Source organism: Aedes aegypti, chromosome 2 (assembly GCF_002204515.2).
Source record: "Aedes aegypti strain LVP_AGWG chromosome 2, AaegL5.0 Primary Assembly, whole genome shotgun sequence".
Lineage (NCBI taxonomy): Eukaryota > Metazoa > Arthropoda > Insecta > Diptera > Culicidae > Aedes > Aedes aegypti.
In genome coordinates, this window is record NC_035108.1 from 361,838,743 (window position 1) to 361,856,999 (window position 18,257).

An 18,257-nucleotide genomic window follows, 5' to 3' on the forward strand; every position below is an offset into this window, starting at 1 on the left:
GTCCTCCATAATTTTTGCTGCGATATTTTGATCAATCCTTGAAGAGTTTACGAGAGACTTTCTAAAATATTAGTTGAAGGAAACTGAAGTGAAACTTTAGGTAGAACCTCAAAGGCAAAGTTGGAAGAAACTGTTGGTGAAGTCTCTGAAGAATTCGTGGAAGAAACCTTTGCTTGGTGATCTTTCAGACAATTCTGGTGCAACTCCTTGAATTTCTTGTACTGTTTATTGGAGAAATATCTAATTTAAATAAATCTTAAATGAACAACTGGATGATATTTCAAACAAATCGGAATTTATATGTACTAAGGACGTAGAGGACCTTTCAGGAAAAATGTTTATATACATTTTCAGAGCTTTCTCTGGCAGAATAAATGTTTGAATGCAATTTGATTGAAATTCTTCGAGAAAATTTCTGATTAGATCAGAAAGCATAAAGTTACTTCATAAAATATCTGTTGAATAAAATCTACTAATCTCAGTAGTAAATTGGGAATCTCAGAAGGAACTCAGTGAAAACTAATGAAGGAATTCTTCGAGAAGGCTCTACAGCCTAGGCCTAGTCTAGGTGCCTTTTTTCTACATGACTATCATTTTCGACATAATGATTTTAGTAATCACCAAAGCCAAAGGCCAAAAACCAAAAAGCCAAAGAGCCAAAAAGCCAAAGGGCCAAAGAGCCAAAGAGCCAAAGAGCCAAAGAGCCAAAGAGCCAAAGAGCCAAAGAGCCAAAGAGCCAAAGAGCTAAAGAGCCAAAGAGCCAAAGAGCCAAAGAGCCAAAGGGACAAAGAGCCAAAAAACCAAAGAGCTAAAGGGGCAAAGAGCCAAAGGGACAAAGAGCCAAAGAACCAAAGAGCCAAAGAGCCAAAGAACTGAAGAGCCAAAGAGCCAAAGAGCCAAAGAGCCAAAGAACCAAATAGCCAAAGAGCCAAAGAGCCAAAGAGCCAAAGGGACAAAGAGCCAAAAAACCAAAGAGCTAAAGGGGCAAAGAGCCAAAGGGACAAAGAGCCAAAGAACCAAAGAGCCAAAGAGCCAAAGAACTGAAGAGCCAAAGAGCCAAAGGGACAAAGAGCCAAAAAGCCAAAAAGCTAAAGGGGCAAAGAGCCAAAGGGACAAAGAGCCAAAGAACCAAAGAGCCAAAGAGCCAAAGAACTGAAGAGCCAAAGAGCCAAAGGGACAAAGAGCCAAAAAGCCAAAGAGCTAAAAGGGCAAAAGGCCAAAGGGACAAAGAGCCAAAGAACCAAAGAGCCAAAGAGCCAAAGAACTGAAGAGCCAAAGAGCCAAAGAGCCAAAAAACCAAACACACAGACAAAGCAAAGACAAACCTTGCTTTACTTTCAGATTGTTTGATTAGCTCTTATTATTCACTCAATTTTACTTTGAAAATCAAAGTTTCTTTCATAAGTTTTCAAAATTTTGTGAATGAGCCCAAGAAAAATTGGGCAAATTATGTTCATCAAATGTTATAGGCAGAATATCGAAAAACGAAGAACAAAACAGGAGAAGATTCCCGTCAAGCAAACCCTATCGATTTGGTCCGTTCGAAGTGTTGTCTTTTGACTTTTTGTCCATAATCCTTCTTCTTCATCATTATCTTTACTACAGTCAACTCTTCCTAAATCGAAATTCGGTATGTTAATTTCGAGTTAGAGTACCATAGTAAAAGCTGTTTTTCTTAGCTACTTCGATGGTTCCTTGGAACGCAGTTGCACAGATTTTGTGTTCTAAAGCATGATACCTCCCCAAACCGATTGTTCCTTCAATATCTAGAAAAGTTCCTTCAGTATATCTAGATAAGTTGAAATATATTGACTTTGTAATAATTTGAATTGCAGAAGCATTATCCGGAATGAAATGTTTTCACACGGATTTAAGACAATTGATTCTCGATACTTGTTTGTATTTCTCTAATTCTGATCAAGTTTTACCTTTGTGAACCACTGCCAGGTCCAATTCTTTATCAAATTGCGCTGTAAATAGTCGACCTAGGCATAGCCATCCCTCCCCGTCAGCTGTCGTTGTGCGAGCTCGGCTCTCGCCGTTTAGACACTCGTCCGTGATGTCCAACTGACCAACCGACCGAACGCCGAATGCAACGTGATGATGGTGCACTATTAGAAGTGGCTTCCATCATCATCATCTCCATGTGCGGTTTGACTGCAATTCTCCGAGTATTGGTCCTGGTTGCTGCCTGCCTTCGGGGGTTCGTCGCTTGCGTCAAGTCAATCCGAACAAAATAAATATTATTACCAGCGTGCCGACTGATGAACTGCAGCCACGTTAAATACGTCCACCGCTCTGCGGAGAAGACGGTCTAATGGTGGTGGGCGATGCATGCTGTGTTTTGCGTGCGATTCAGAACTGCCTCGATGGGAAATGCAGACCGGTGTAAGCAAGCATTGCACACGATAGAAACTAAGCGGGAGATGCATTTCTCCCGAGGGAATGTAGCAATGGGGAAATAAACAGTATGCCCGTTGTAGTTGTCAGTATCAGCTTGTAATCAAATTGTAATTATGATATCATTTATCCGCTTGGATTCATGCGCTTGACGAGTTGAATGATTGGTGGTTTGAAGGAGATTTTTCAGTGTAAAGGGAAGAGTTGGAGGACTTGATCCGCTTGGAGATTTGATTATATCCAGCTTTTGGAAAAAAAATCTAATATGAAGAGTGCACCCTTAATAGACGGTCTCCTATAGTCACGATTGTAGCTTTTTTATACAAAAAACGATCGCCATATTTCGTTTCGATAGGGATAATTTCACTAAGGATTCCTAGAGTTTCAGCCCAAATGTTTTTTTTTTTCAATCTTTATCAACGAGATTTTTAGCCCTGGGCTAGTTCATATTGAAACCAACGGCTTTACTTCCCTTCCGAAGGAAGTCGTCACTGAAATTTTTTGTGACTATCTTGGGGATGGGATTCGATCCCAGATCCTTGGCGTGAGAGGCGTGCGTTCTAACCACTACACCAGGTCCGCCCAAACGTTTCGAAAGTGATCACATTAGCATTCTGTCGAGGATCTCGCAGAAATTCTGGTAAGATCTCCCAAGAAAACAGTCATGTCCAATCTGATAACCATAAGGAATCACAAAATACATAAGTTTACAATCTGGGCATAATAATAAGATAAGATTTGTTAATACATATTCAAGGAAAAGTTCTCCAATGATTTCTATAAGAATCCTCCAATACTAAATGTTAGATGAGTAAAAAATACAGTGAAATGACAAATAAGTTTCCACTTTCCTGTTATTCGAATCTTGCTTGAATAGCTATTTATTTTAACATGTAATTGAATTGAAAAAAAAAATGTATGAAATTCAATTAAACACACGTAATGAGCTCCAAATGGTCATTGGTTTCATAAATGCACTAAAATCCATTACCATTATTTAACCTCATTTTTTTCCTTTTCTCCGCACTAAGACAATCAACAACTCAATTACGTTTATCGCATTTATACAAAAACATTCAGTTCATGACCCCAAATGTACCAACAGTCGTAACTTTTCCGCATCGCCTTAGGCACCAGCAATCGTGAAACAATATTTTCACTTTCGATTTGTCTTCCTTCGTTGCGCACTTTGTTCGTTAGCCTAACCGCCGCCGCCCGGCCACAAGAGGAAATTATCATTCAAATTTATTCCTCAAGGTCAGGATAAAAATATTTCCAGATAAAGTAACAAATAAATTCAATTTAGTGCCTGCCGCAGAATTTGGTCCGCAGATTCCCGCAAAACGCAGACGGAACAAAAACCGATCGAGACGACAGCTTGCTGCAGGCGCTGTCACATTCGAAGACGACTTCAGTCGCAGAGTTCTCGACGACCGACGTTATATACCATATCATTCAGTATCACTCGATGGCGAGTAGGTAAGCAAAAACCCAAGCAGCACATATTGTTACAAGTAGCTTACAGCAACGGCTACTTAACATATTCAAAAGTTACAATATGATACATTTGCAACGTGGAAAAATACTGCTATGTAACCGAAAAAGCGCAAAAATTCGAGCCTTATGTAACTTGTTTGTTCGTTACATAAGAAGTTTACGAGCGACTGCTATGTAATTTATTGATTACGCATGGGTTTTCCTGCGACAAAATAAATGAAACGACGTTAAAGTTGTTGTTACTTTCTCACAGTTTTGGAACCGAACAACCATTTTAGAAATGAATGTCAATAAAAGCAATACTTATGATTTTCGAACGCGTAATTTTTCGCAAGTACATATTAAATTTAACATGCCGATTTAAATTTGTGGTGAAATCAATCATTTAACTTGCTCAAAATTGACGCGCTCATAAAATAGATAATAATTTTATATTGAATAACACATGATACCTGGATTGTTGAGATTTTATTCCATTAGAACTGACACAAAAAAAAAAAAAAATAAAATTGGCACTACTACTCAAATCAGCAGTGTTTTTTATTTTAATTTAATTGTTTGTGAAGATTGTGATTCTAAAATCACGTTGTTTCGTGTCCCGCAGTTGAATTTTCTGGGTTGCCTATCATAAATCGCCATTTAATTTCATCTTGCTGCAGAAACACTTCCGAATAACTGTTTGAGGACAGCCAATCTAAAATGATGGAAACTATTGAAGAGCTGTTAGAGAGGCTGCAAATTGTAAATTCAACAATTTTAATTAATCACTGGAAAAATATCTATGAAAACAATAACTAGTCATAAAATAGTAAAGTTCTTATATCAAAATTCACAATATGTATGAAATTTTTTGACATGTAGTGTTGACCACTGTCAGCAAGTTACTCGTTTGTTACACATTAGTTACCCAGAAAGCTTATGTTATTTTGAAACTGATGTGTAACTATACTGAAACTGCCAATAAACTACACAGCTGTCAATAGGGGAAGGGGTATTAAAATGAACACCTAAACGATATCGTCTTGCTTTTAATGGGAAAAACGATGAATTTGCGATAAATCATCAAATAACACAGCGTAACAAAAATGACATTTTCGCGTGTCTCAAGTATCAAATTATGTGTCTCGAGTAGTTTTGGGGTTGCTGAATCTGATGCCATTCTCAGAAATGTTTCAGCACGTCACAATTTTGAGCTACAGGTCGCCAAAGTTGTATACAACACTGGTTTTATCGATTTTTACATAAAATTTAAAGTATAATTTATCGAACTTTTTTGTAATCTAATCCACCAAGCATGAAAAATAGGACCTGAACTTTTAATTTAGACATAATTTGGTTGAAATTGCACGATTAAATTGAGATTAAACCGATTTTTTCAACATGCTTACTGTCTCCATACTAAATTCTGCGTTGTTCTTATATGGGAAAATACAATACTTTTTCAAATCAGAAAAAAATAACTTTTCCGCATCGAACGCATTATAAACTTTATTGATAAGTATTGTTATACACATAACGTTTAAATTCTGAGCAAATTAGGCAAATAAATTACCATACAAGCCGGCAAACTTGCATGCAAGTTGGCTAAAAAAATCAATTTTTGCATTTTCAACAGCCAATATCTCAAAAACTAGACGTGCTATGATATTTTTGAAAACGGCAATGGATCCAGCAATCCTTAATTGAGTTAATGGCGGTATTTTGGTGCTTGAGACAAAAACGTGTTCCGCAGTGTAATGTGCAAAAATCTCCTAAGCTAATCGTCTGGAACCTTACAAAAGTATGAAAATTAAATGCTCCGTCCAAGAAAGCACATGGTTTGTGACGTGCTAAAATGGCTCAAATAGCTCGAAAGAAGGCAAATTCAAGCGTGTGCTATAAAAAGGGCGCAAGTCGTATGATCGATTTCTCTTCATCGATCCTCTCTTCTGTGAATAAAGGTGACAAGATGCGGGTTTGTTAACAATTTTTCACTACAAGAAGCTAGGAAGTAATGCAATCTTGCGTCCTGAGGTGAAACAACGAATTGAATTTAGAAATTAATCAATTTGTGCCAATATTAGGGACTGAGGGTAATATGCCCATGATGAGGAAAATAGCGATTTAGATGAGAAAAATATGCTATTTTTATTATTATCGGATATACAAATATGTTCTCTATCAAATAGTAGAAACAACATCCATCCATTTGAGTATTTCTAGGGTTAATAAATCAATCAAAAAAATGCGTGCTTATGGGTCATCCATAAACCACGTAGTCATTTATTGTGGGAGGGGAGAGATTCTGCCCAATGACCACGGTCCATACAAATTGTAAATTTTGTGTATGGACAGATGACTACTAGGGGGAAGATGGGTCTAAAATTGGGAAGAAATAACCGCGTCGTTAATGGTAGCCCCTTGTGCATCTCTGTGCTGTCACTTCAATAGGGCCTAAGTAACATGAGTGATTTCTCTTCTCATACCTACAGGCGTTTGTTCTGATGTTATTGTTCAATAATAGATACATGCTGATGCGAAAAAACATACATTTGTAAGGTTCTAATTTGCGCGTTACTTCAGCGTGGCATTACACACTCAATCTGTTCGGTAAAAATAACTGGGTTTTGGAACTACAGAAAAAGTCAGTTAACTAAAAAATAAATGCCAGAAATCGAAAAACAGAAATTTTTCACTGAAATTTTGCAGAGAGCTTTCTATTTATATCATATATCGATAAAAAATAAAACATGGTGAAATTTGTTTTTCAATTAAGCGTGGCGACAGTTTTCATTTGACTGACTTTTTCGGTAGTTTCAAAACCCAGTAATATTTTACCGACCCCAGTAATTTAATCTAAGTGTGTACGTTTGGTAGAATTTGAATTCAACAGCTGTTTTGGTGTTATGAAATAGGGGGGTGAGGTTTTTGCCCCAACGAGTTGATTAGAGTTTAGGTCCTTCGATAAGTTTTATGACAATGAATAAGTGGACCCTGTGGGAGTTGGAATCCCAGAACAAATTTCAACAAAGAAGACAGCCACTGACTGCTGTCGTCTAAAAGTAATTAAGTATAACAAAACACAATCATTTACAGGATTGACTGTTTAACAAGAAACTTGCGACGATCGACGCGCCACAATAATTCGTGGCCGGAGGGTATTAGAATTAAGTTGGAGATGATGATTTCGGAATTTTGAAGTAAACATCACCTCCAAACACTAGCGATTTTGCGGTGGAATGATGACGTTTGATTACGAATTGTCTAGAGGACCCAAACAAGATTTGGATGATAACGACATCGAAACTTCAACAGCCATATTTCTGTTCAAAACTGAAATTTACTCGTCGAATATGTGTTCACTGTGTTTCGGTTGGAGAATAAAATACAGTGAACACATGAATATATTCATGATTTTGAACGAAAAAACTGCTTTTGAAAATTATCGAGACGGATCCTGCCCCCTTAAACGAATTCTCGTCATGCTGTGTCCAGAGCTGCCAGAAGATTTGATAGAAAATCTGTATCCACGAGGTTAGGAAATCTGTGTCCCATACAAAAAAAATCTGTGTCCATACAAAAATTGTTGAAAGAAAATCTGTGTTCCATACAAATTGAACCTGTGTCAGAATAAAAAAAATCTGTGTAATACAGATAAATCTGTACATGTGGCAGCCCTGCTGTGTCATCGGCTCAAAGTTTGGCGTTCCCCACAAAAGTAGAAAAGAGAACATTACAAATGTAACTCGATGTTCTGTGATATGTCTACTCGCAGAAATTGTCCTTTATTTATTAATTTGTTTATTAATTATAACTAGTTCTATCGCACAACATCAGAGATGTTAATTAACGCAGCGACACGAATTAAGACTAAGACAGCTAAATTTTCACATACTTTCATCGTCATTAAAATATTGTGGAAATGTTCATTTTATGTTGGTGGTAAAATACACTACCAAAACAAACATTTTTAAATTTTTTTATCACAGTCCTATAAAAACATCTATGAATAATCCCTTCGAAAACAGTTCTAAAGGTTTCTGCTTTGACATCATGTCATTACGATATTCACCTCATTGAAAAACCTCAACATCTCCGTGCCTAAAATTACATCAGTTTTTATTTCTGAACGTGGTTCTGACTTCAATTTATCTCCGTATTAACAAAAACACTCTTATTTATGCTCTAAATCATCCGTGCGTAATAAAAATTATTAAAATTTGTTGTTCATGCGTAACAAGTTCGGTGTTCATTTTACCATTCTGTTCATTTTTTCACCCCTTCCCCTATGACAAATGGTAAACAAACTTCATGCTATTACACCCATGTGACTTAGCAATCTGTATGTAACCTAGCGTGTTATTTGTTTCTTTGCAACCACAGATTCAATTTCAATGTAACTTGTTCATTTTGACACCTCTAGGTTAAGTTACATGCAAGTAAAAATGCAACACCTATGTAATGTAAACAAAGCGTAAGTTACAATGCAATAGTTTAGTAACCAATCATCAATAAGATATGCTACAAATTATCTGAAATGCAACGACAATGTAATTTGTTTTATTTTTCTAAAATATTGCATTTGTTACTAGTGCTACTTGGGAAGTGTCTTCCTCCACAGGAATCACTTTCCCACTATTGTACTGTCGCAAAGTGGTCGCACCCTATATAGAAGATGGCCAAAAATACAAATCTTGCTCGTATAGCTCAGAAATCCTAGTTCATCGACAAAACGTGATTTTTGAAAGTAATTTAATCGAAATTAGTGGTGAAACAAAACCACTCGACTAGCATTCGAGAGTCGTAGGTTTGAATTCCACCTGAGCACGTGGATGTTTTTCATAATTTCACGCATAATTTACCCATCTTTACCACGCGTAATGAGTTAATTAATAGATAAGATAGTTGAGATTTGATGGAGATTTAGTACACAAATAGCGATTTGAAGGATCACCATCCGATAAATTTGACAATTTAAAAAGGATAAATTTAGCCTGACGTTTGCAGAGACATGACTTGAAACATTAAAATGTGCACCAATCGATCTAAAAATTGGGGAAGTTAATTATTAATAACAGAGGAAGCTAATAAAAATATCAATGAAGGAGTTTCAAATCACATTTTCTATTTTTTAATTCAGTCCAGCTTTGGTCCACTGTGCGTCATTTGATGTGCCTGCCTTGTTGACCAGCGGCCGCTTTCGCCGCCACATTGCCAACCCTGGTATCCGAAACAGGAAGGCTTTGACATCGACATTGACACGCCACTGGTCCTGCCCCATGACGACTGTCTGAAATCGCGCGTCGGCGAGACTTCCTTCCTTCCACCGTTCGAGTTTTCGTGACCATACCGAACCAAAATGAACGATCCTTTCGGAGCCAGGGCTGGTAGCAGGTCTCATTTTAATGATAAAAAAAATCTATTTTGAAAGAAAGTTTTTTTGAGTTTCTATTTTAACCAAAATGATGAGAGTTCTTCTTCTTCTTCCGAGCGTTACGTTTCAACTGGGACAGAGCTTCTTAGCTTAGTGTTCTCATGAGCAGTTCAACAGTTAATAACTAAGAGCTTCCTTTGCCAATTGACAATCACAAAAACAGCCTCGACTGGTGGGATTTGAACTTATGATCCTCAGCTTAGTCTTGCTGAATAGCTGTACGTTTACCGCTACGGCTATCTAGGCCCTAATCTTGAAGTTCTCTTAAGTAAAAGGAGGCATTCTGCACGGAAAAAAATCTTTTGGTCTCCTCTTATGCAAGTTCCTATTTTCCATACAATCAGTCGCTACCAGCCCTGGGACTTGAACGAAATCGAACTCCAACTCGATTGCACTTTACAATTTTAGGGGGAGAAAAGCAAAAGAAATGCAATCCGATGCCACGACTCACTCGCATATGTTTTTTCAATACCTTGCGCAGGACGAGACGTCCCCTTGCAAAACGAAGCTGACGACGGTCAAAAGAACAAATCAAAAGGAAACGCGCCATGTTTCGTGCGAAAATTATATTTATACCAGGCACAACAAACGAACGGAGAACAAAAGATTCGCCACTCGCCGGACAAAAGCGACGAACCCGCAAGGAAGTATACAGACCTAGTACAGAGGGTCATGCGCATGAGTCCTTCGCGTTGAAAGCCCGTCAGGCGGGTGTGATTTTTTCTTCGAGTTCGATGGTGTGGCATTGAGGCAGATGACAGTCGGGAGCCAGTGCATGTGAGCTCTGTGCGTTTACATTGTTTACAGGAATTCGTCGTGGGGTTTCTCATCGGTGCACGGTGTATTCGATTACAGTGGTATATTGGTAGGGAAAAGCGCTGCTGAGAGCGCATCAATTGAGCATTTCTAAAAGCAGTTAACCAAATATTGGGGGTAAATTGTACATAATTCAGACCTAGAAATGAAGTATATATGACAGACACATAATCTCGAGGAAAATGACAATAAAATTTTTCAATCCATGCACATTTTGTAGCAGACGAAAATTAAGTAATTTCTCTACAAAATACCATTTGATCTTAAATCACGAACCGTCTCCGATTACTCGATTTAGTATGGAGATTTTTTGACATACAGGGGATAGGCAAAATTTCGCCTGTATTCAAATGTTTATAACTTTTAGAAAAATGGATGAAATTGGATGCTTTTGGAAGTGCTCGATGAAAAATTTAGTCTACTTCCAGTAATTTTCCTGGTCCCGGACACCGGAGATGTTCCGGATTTTACGAGGTAATGTAAATTTGTCTGTCGCTTGTTCTTTTGTGCGGTGCAAAGGTATATAAATGTTACTCCTAATTTTTCTAGTATTTTTCTGGGACTAAACTAAAAGTGAAACAAGGATGGGACCAAAGTTTCGTTGCATGATCAAACATCAGTAGTACCGATTTGGTTCCTGAGAAATGAAATCGAAATATGTTTTCTAAGGGGCACGCCTTCGCGGAGATATAAGTCTCTATGAAGAGTGTAAATAGCGGAACATTTCCATCACATGCGATTTTTTTCAATCTCAGAGGAATCAAAACAAGAACTGTACAGAAATCGATGCTTCATCAAATCAATGGAAATGGAGTAATGCGACATGCACTATACTGCCGTTATACGCATAATTGTCCCATGTTCTAAAACATGCAATCAAGAAAAACGCGTTTAAAGATTTTAACTCATTTAGGCCTTGTATTGACCAGATGTGTGGTAAATTAAATTAAAATCTTTACAATAGTATAAAGAACAGCGTGTTTATTAGAGTCAAGAGTTTGTGTTACTAGAAGAAAGTAAATTTAGCTACGAAATTCAAAGTGGGACTGTTATGTCTAGAAATGCAGGGGTTTTGATGAATTTCTACGCATAACAGTCCCACTGATAGTAGTAACCAATGATGTGCTAAGCATATTGCTGTAGATGACCGTTCTTACGTATATATTGTACCGAATGTAGAGCACGTATAACCTCAAGACTATGTTAAGGCACCTAATGAAGGTTCAAGTGACATGTGCCAAACGGAGCCACGTGTGGGGAAGTGAAGAAATACGATTTTATAGTATGAGATGGAAAGCAAAGTTTTCTGTATGTGTGATAATGAGAAAATGTATGAGTTAGTGATGGAAAGAGTGGATGAGTAAGTTAGAGAGTTTGTAAGATGTAATAAATTCCTATATCGACTCTTCCAGCTACAGGCTTGACAGAAACTCATCTGCGATTTCAAGGTTATTCTGAGGAATTAATATTTAACTTAAAATTCACGATACAAATCATCACACGATTTCACATTTCTTTGGAATGGTTTTCAAAATCATGATATTTGATACATCGCAAATTAAGTTTAAGAACCGCCAACATACTTGCCACTTGCGCCGAAGAACCAGTTATCCGTAATAACCCAGTATGTGGTCAGGTCATCTGAAACCTCTTGAACTATTCTTCTTTTGACTTGATTTGCAAATTCATCACGTTTGATATGTCGCAAGTCTCAGAACCACCAATATAATGGCCACTTTCTCTAGGAAACAGGGTATCCAAAACAACCTGGCATGTTATCACGTCATCCAAGAACCTTTGAGTAACACTTCTTTAGCCTTGATTTGGGAATTTATGAAGATTAATGTTGCCAGCTAGGTTTCAGAACCGACAGTTTTGTGACCATTTCCCCCAGGGAACCAGGAATTCGGAACAATCCGACATGTGGTCAAGTCATTCAAATACATTTGAACCACCTTTGACATTTATATGTCGCAAGCCAGGTTTCAGATTCGCCAATATAATGGCCACTTCCACCAGTGTACCGGTATACGGAACAACCCAGCATGTGGCTAAGTCATCCAATATAGGTCGAACTATTTTTATTTAGACTTCGTTTGCTAAATCTTGAAGTTGGTTTGTCGCAAGCCAGCCACTCGAAATTAAAGTGTTTATTCATTCTTCAAGTGGGATTATTTCAGTACTTTCCGTGATGAATCCAAAATTAGGATAAATTTCTAATCGATGACCACGGTTCCAAAAACTACAATCGATCTACTGTGATCGATCCTGAAAATTCAACTGAAATTCATTGAAAAACGGATGGGAAATAATATTTTGATATTGAAAATTTCAATCAAAATTAACGTGGGGCTCGCATGCATGATGAATGCATCCCGATAATTCAAACACATAAAACGGGTTGTGTTCCACATAGGATGTAAAGCCAACATAAGAAGATGTTCAAAACGATTTTCCCAAACACCAGCTAATTCAAAACTGCCTACTTAATATTTTGCTCGAGTTCAGCGCAGCGAATTGTATAGTGTGACAGTTATGCGTAGAAATACAGTAGTGGGACAGTTATGCGTGGAAATTCAACAATGGGACAAAATGGCTTGGCTTGCTTTTCATTGAGTTTCCGAACAAAGTTAATTTTTGGTGGGTGTTTTCTGAAACTATACGTAAAAATAAACTGTTTGATGACAAAAAGTCAAAATGCACAAAATGTAACATTGGATAATTATGCGTATAACGGCAGTATACACTAAGAATACAATAGATCTAAATAATGGTCACATTGGCGCATCCGAACAGGAAAAATTGCCCAGGATCGTCAAGAAAATATCCATTACTAAAGATCCTGCACCACTTGGGATTCTCTCGGCTAAGGAAGGCGAGCTATATCTCACGAGCCTGTCCATCTAGAAAGATGGCGTCTTCGACAAAGTTGTTTAGTAACTCAAGGGCTTCCATTGTTCAAGTAAGTTGATTCCTAATTTTGCCACTGAAACATTTGTTTTTTCAATATCTCAGGAGCCGGACCACTTACAAAGTTGGCGTTTCGGCGAAGCTGTTGAGTAGCTCAAGGGCTATCAGCCCCTTATTGTAGCCAAGAGATTTGAGATTTTGCAGCCATGTAGTGCTAGTGAGCATGATTTTTTTCTGCGAATGTCGCAGAATTCTGAACGTTAAGAATGATGGTATCATCGGCAAAGTTCAGAGTATTTGGAATGTTCAAACTGGTCCTCCTTAAATGATTACAAATGTGCATATTTGTAAAAATCATTCAATTTGGTGTATTATAAATTGCTAGAACCTTCATCAAAACAAGACAAACTTTGAGGATAAGGAAGTTACCCCAGAATTCTTTGAAACAGACCCAGTGTTTGCAAAAACATCGCCGTCACATCCATTCGGCTCTGAGCTCTTCCAATACAGCATCTACTACTGTTTTATTCTATTACATAGTTATCAATAACGCAACTTAGTCTAGCAATTGGACTAGAGTGTACACTTTGTTCAATTAAGAATATGGAATAAATGTTTTACTATCTGTAAGAAATGTTGTCTATGGAGCCTACCCAGCATCTCTCAAAAATACAGCTATTCTCAAAGAATCGGTTTGTTTCTAAAATCCTACTGTCCTTATACGTTTTGATTGATCCATGATAATATCTTCAGAATCTGTTGAATAACGACTGGAAATCATCAATATGAAAATCTTATCCCGAAAACGTACGTGTGGACTAGGTCACCACTGCACAATGGTCCAGGAATCAGTTTTACGCGGAAAGATTCATTTTGAGCTTTAGAATGAAACATAAGACGAAAACAGACTTCTACAAAGTTGTTTGTATTAGTTAAGCCCTTTGTTTGGTGTTATTGAAAATTAGGGTGGACCACATATTCATAGGAATTGTGTAACTAACTTTCTTATTTGTAGAAATTATACTATACATGCTTCAGCAAAGTTGTAGACCATTCAATTTAAAGCAACTTTGCCAAAAAAAGTTGTTTAGTACCACTTAAATTGACCGATTCAGAGCTTTTTTCCCTACGGTGACATAGGGTGGTCCGAACAAAACTGGTTTTCTGGCTCTAGCGTTTTCAATTCAAAAATCTTATCAAAGTAGTCTATGAATCACTTTTAGAGCTTTGAAAAATGCGTAATTTGATGAAACTCGTTATCTCCTTCCGTTTGGGAGTTATTGTTGTTTTTCTCACAAAAAACATGCCTATCTTTTGACGGCATTCAAAGGACAAAATAAAATTGTATATTATATCAACAAATTACAGATGTGTTATTTTTGTAACTCTAATGAAATGCTTTGAAAAACGAAGGATTTTTAGCAGAAAAACTTCAATAACATTTGAACTAAAATAGATATCTACAACCTTTTGGCATGAAAATTTGCATTTTGTTAAGTTCTTAAAATCGTTCATAGACTACTTTGACGAGAAATAAGAAAGATACGGCTCTGAAACTATTTTGAGAATTTTCATCGTATGTATTTTTTTTTTAATATTTTGCATTTTGAGCATGAAAATGAAATTTTAGACAAAAATGATCTTCCACAAAATTGTTAATAAAAATGTAGGGTTTCAAACTAAGTTATTTAAAACAAGGGTGGCCCACAATATGACATAAATAAGTTATGCAGCTCTTGTATTTTCAAAAATAATGGCATATACTCTTTGGCAAAAAAGTAAAACTTCAAATTTTGATCAACTTTGCTAAAAAAGTTTTTCTGTAGCTTAAAATTTGACCAATTTAGAGCATTTTTCCCCCAATCATTGTAGGGTGGTCTAACAAAAACAAGTTCTTAAGCTTTAGTTTATTTAATATTAACTTCTGGTCAAATTTGTCTATAAAAGACTTTTAGAACTTAACAAAATGCAAATTTTCATGCAAAAAGATTGGTGATATCTATTTTAGTTCGAAAGTTTTTAAAGTTTTTGTGATAAAAGTCATTTGTTTTTCAAGGCATTTTATTAGAGTTACAAAAATAACACATCTGTAATTTTTTGAAATAATATACAATTTTATTTTGTCTTTTGAATGACGTCAAATGATATTTTTTATGTTTTCCTTAATCAGAGATAATCACAATCAAAGTAGGCATGGTTTTGAGCATGAGTATGAGCATGATTGACCGCCCGCAGTTGCTACTCCGTTATTGCCAGAACAGCTGTACTTACACAGGGAACCAACAGATGCTACTCAGGATCAATAGCATCTTCAATGTGTAAGTACTGGTGCTCTCATTATTATAACAAACAATACCGGCGCCGGCTGCGTCCGAATGCAGGTCAATTTCGGAATGGGAGGGAAATGTTGACGTGTTACTTGCTTTATGGAAGCCGAGGAATCCTCTGCACTTCCAGAAGAAAACACTGGGAGTTTGGATATGGGAAAGGATTCGTTTTGGTAAACGATAAAGATATGTTTTCAAATGAATACGTGAGCATATACACGAATGATCGAAACCGATAGTGCGGTTACAATGCGAACCAGACACGATCCGGATTCCGTCGCTCACCCACAAAGGAGCATGCTTCAACGGATCAAACACTACTGACCCGTCGATTCTTTTTTTCACCGGCACACTTTGTTTTCGTTTCTTTCTTCCGAAAATAGCGAACCGGACACAATTGATCCGGATTCCGTCGCTCGCCCTCAAAGGAGCGTGCAACAGATTCAACGAATCAAACACTACTGACGCGTCGATTTTTTTTTTCATCGGCACACTTTGTTTTCGTTTCTTTCTTCCGAAAAAATCGCGAACCGGACACAATTGATCCGGATTCCGTCGCTCGCCCTCAAAGGAGCATGCAACAGATTCAACGGATCAAACACGTCGATTCTTTTTTTTTTTTCATCGGCACACTTTGTTTTCGTTTCTTTCTTCCGAAAAATCGCGAACCGGATACAATTGATCCGGATTCCGTCGCTCGCCCTCAAAGGAGCGTGCAACAGATTCAACGAATCAAACACTACTGACCCGTCGATTCTTTTTTTCACCGGCACACTTTGTTTTCGTTTCTTTCTTCCGAAAATAGTGAACCGGACACAATTGATCCGTATTCCGTCACTCAACCTCAAAGGAGCGTGCAACAGATTCAACGAATCAAACACTACTGACGCGTCGATTTTTTTTTTCATCGGCACACTTTGTTTTCGTTTCTTTCTTCCGAAAAATCGCGAACCGGATACAATTGATCCGGATTCCGTCGCTCGCCCTCAAAGGAGCATGCAACAGATTCAACGAATCAAATACTACTGACGCGTCGATTTTTTTTCCACCGGCACACTTTGTTTTCATTCCTTTCTTCCGATAATCGCGAACCGGACACAATTGATCCGTATTCCGTCGCTCGCCCTCAGAGGAGCATGCAACAGATTCAACGGATCCAAAGTAGGCATGGTTTTGTGAGAAAAACAACAATAACTCCCATACGGAAAGAGATAGGAGTTTCTTTACTCACCAAATTACGCATTTTTCAAAGCTCTAAAAGTGTTTCATAGACTAATTTGATGATATATTTGAATTGAAAACGTTAGAACCAGAAAACAAGTTTTGTTCGGACCACCCTATGTCACCGTAGAAAAAAAGCTCTAAATCGATCAATCAAGTGATACGAAAAAACTTTTTTGGCAAAGATGCTTTAAATTGAATGGTCTACAACTTTGCTGGAGCATATATAGTATAATTTCTACAAATAAGAAAGTTAGTTACACAATTTCTATGAATATGTGGTCCACCCTAATTTTCAATAATACCAAACAAAGGGCTTAACTAATACAAACAACTTTGTAGAAGTCCATTTTCGTCTTATGTTTCATTCTAAAGCTCAAAAGGCATCTTTCCGCATAAAACTGCTTTCTGGACCATAGTGCACTGATATTATGTAGATTTTGGAATACATTTTGAAGTGATCTCTTGATACGAATAAATGTCAATTGTAGAATTAGATAAAGTTTTTTTTTTAATTCTGCCATTTGACACGACACAACGTTAGTGAAAAGCAGTTCACTCCTAATGGAGCATTTGATCGGTTGAAAAAGATTTCATCCATAAAATTATTAAGAACCAGTCACTCATTGGTGATGAACAATCGATCAAATTTTCAGCGTGAATTATGGTCAGGTGCTCCAGATTTGTGCTCTTGACAATTTAGGATTTGGCTTCTATGCTTCTATGGTTTCTATTTGTACCTCAAGGATTACAATGTAACCTCAACTGCCGAACTAGATCAAGCGCGCGTAAATTGAATTGGTGCGTGGGTTGAATCAGTACGTGAAACGAGGGAGCTTAGCATAGCTCAATTATACTAATTAACATATTTTTGATATATTTGGTTTTTAATCAGGCTAGAATGTATGCAAGTTAAGGTCTTCCAAGAACTCTTTGGAGTTTGGGTATACCACATGAGTTAATGGAGATCAATTTATCATTTCTATGTAGTAGAATATCTCATTATACTGGACCCTAGAAGATTGTTATATTTTGAAGGATCGTTTGTATTGTAAGATTCGAGTTTAAAAGGTGTTCTAGTTCATCCAAAACCTTCCTGGAATATATACCTGCTATGTACTGGCGTATTTAGTGATCCTCTGATGTTTTTTCTTATAGGGTACATGCCGTTATATATTCATAGCAGTTAAATTACTATTGTCATAATATGTACCTGTAATCTAGGTCATCCAAGGACTTCATCATACATAGGCCTTAGGATCTGCAAGCGCAGCCAATCATCAATGGATGCTTTTATGATATGGCGCAGACCCTCATATATTCATTGCTGTAAAATGAGTATTGCTATAATTTGAACTGATGTCCTAGGTCCTCCAAGGACTTCAGCGAGGCCTTAGGATAATAAGCGTAATCAATGGTCTGTCGATAGTTTTTTATATGGTACAGCCTCTTAACCATATATCTAAGTCATCGAAATATGTTATTGGTTTGTACGGATATTTTTGGTCCTCCAAGGCCTTCATCGAGTTTAGGCCTTAGGTTCCACAAGCGTGATCAATGGTCTATCGATAGTTTTTTTTTTTAATGTGGCACAGTCCCTTAACCATTCATTAAGTCGTCGGAATATTTTATTGGTTTACACGGATGTTTTTGGTCCTCCAAGGGCTCCAGTA